Source organism: Solanum pennellii, chromosome 8 (assembly GCF_001406875.1).
Source record: "Solanum pennellii chromosome 8, SPENNV200".
Lineage (NCBI taxonomy): Eukaryota > Viridiplantae > Streptophyta > Magnoliopsida > Solanales > Solanaceae > Solanum > Solanum pennellii.
The window spans coordinates 5,891,103-5,892,050 of NC_028644.1; positions in this window are offsets into that span (position 1 = coordinate 5,891,103).

Genomic DNA, 948 nt, shown 5'->3' on the forward strand with positions numbered 1-948 from the left:
TCATAAAAGTAGCAACTCTTCATTAATGTTGCAACTTTTCATAAAAATCGCAATTCTTCATAGTTGCATTTTTTCATAAAAGTCACAACTTTTCATGAAAGGGAGAGCTAGTTTTGGAAATAAATAATTTTAAAAGGAAATCTTTGTTTGTGGTGGCGCCACGTAAGCAGACCTAAGATTTTCTATTATATAAATATATGATTACCCGCAAACATATACTAGTTAATTAGTTAACATAACTATAGTTTGCCTTAATTACAATTCACAATCTACTTTTAATTATGATTACACGGCTAAGCTTTTTAGTTTTGTATAATCCTCACCTTTCTATAGTTCAAATTTTGTTTAATATAATCAGTATATATAACTGTTTACACTTTTGATGTTTGTAATTGTATAAATTTGTTATCTCGGGTTTATACAAAAATAACTTAATTATACAAAAGTACCCTCGAATTATACAAACCTGAGCATCATAAAAATCCGCAAAAAATTCAAACGAGACAGCTTAAACTGTAGCTACAACTCGTAAATATTCAAACTATAGCTATGGAACATAATTAGTTTATTTTAGTGGCTATTTTCGAAAGTATATATATAATATAAAGGCATAAGATATGAATATGACCTTTAACTTGGCTTCAAATCACATTTATGTCCTTCAACTTTTGTTGTGCACAAGTAGACACTTAAATTTGTATAAACTTAAATAAATAGACACACGTGTCCTACATGATATCCAACATGTCATTTTTTATCCTACGTGGTGTCTTGCTTATTATGTCATGTAGGAATCATGTGTCTACATGTTAATCTTTAAATGAGATTAGAAACTATGATTAAAACGAGAAATTAAAGAAATTTAAAAAGAGAGGGAAAATATCCTACGAAAGAAGCGAAACCTAATTGATGGGTATGTATGTGTGTGTATATATATATATATATATA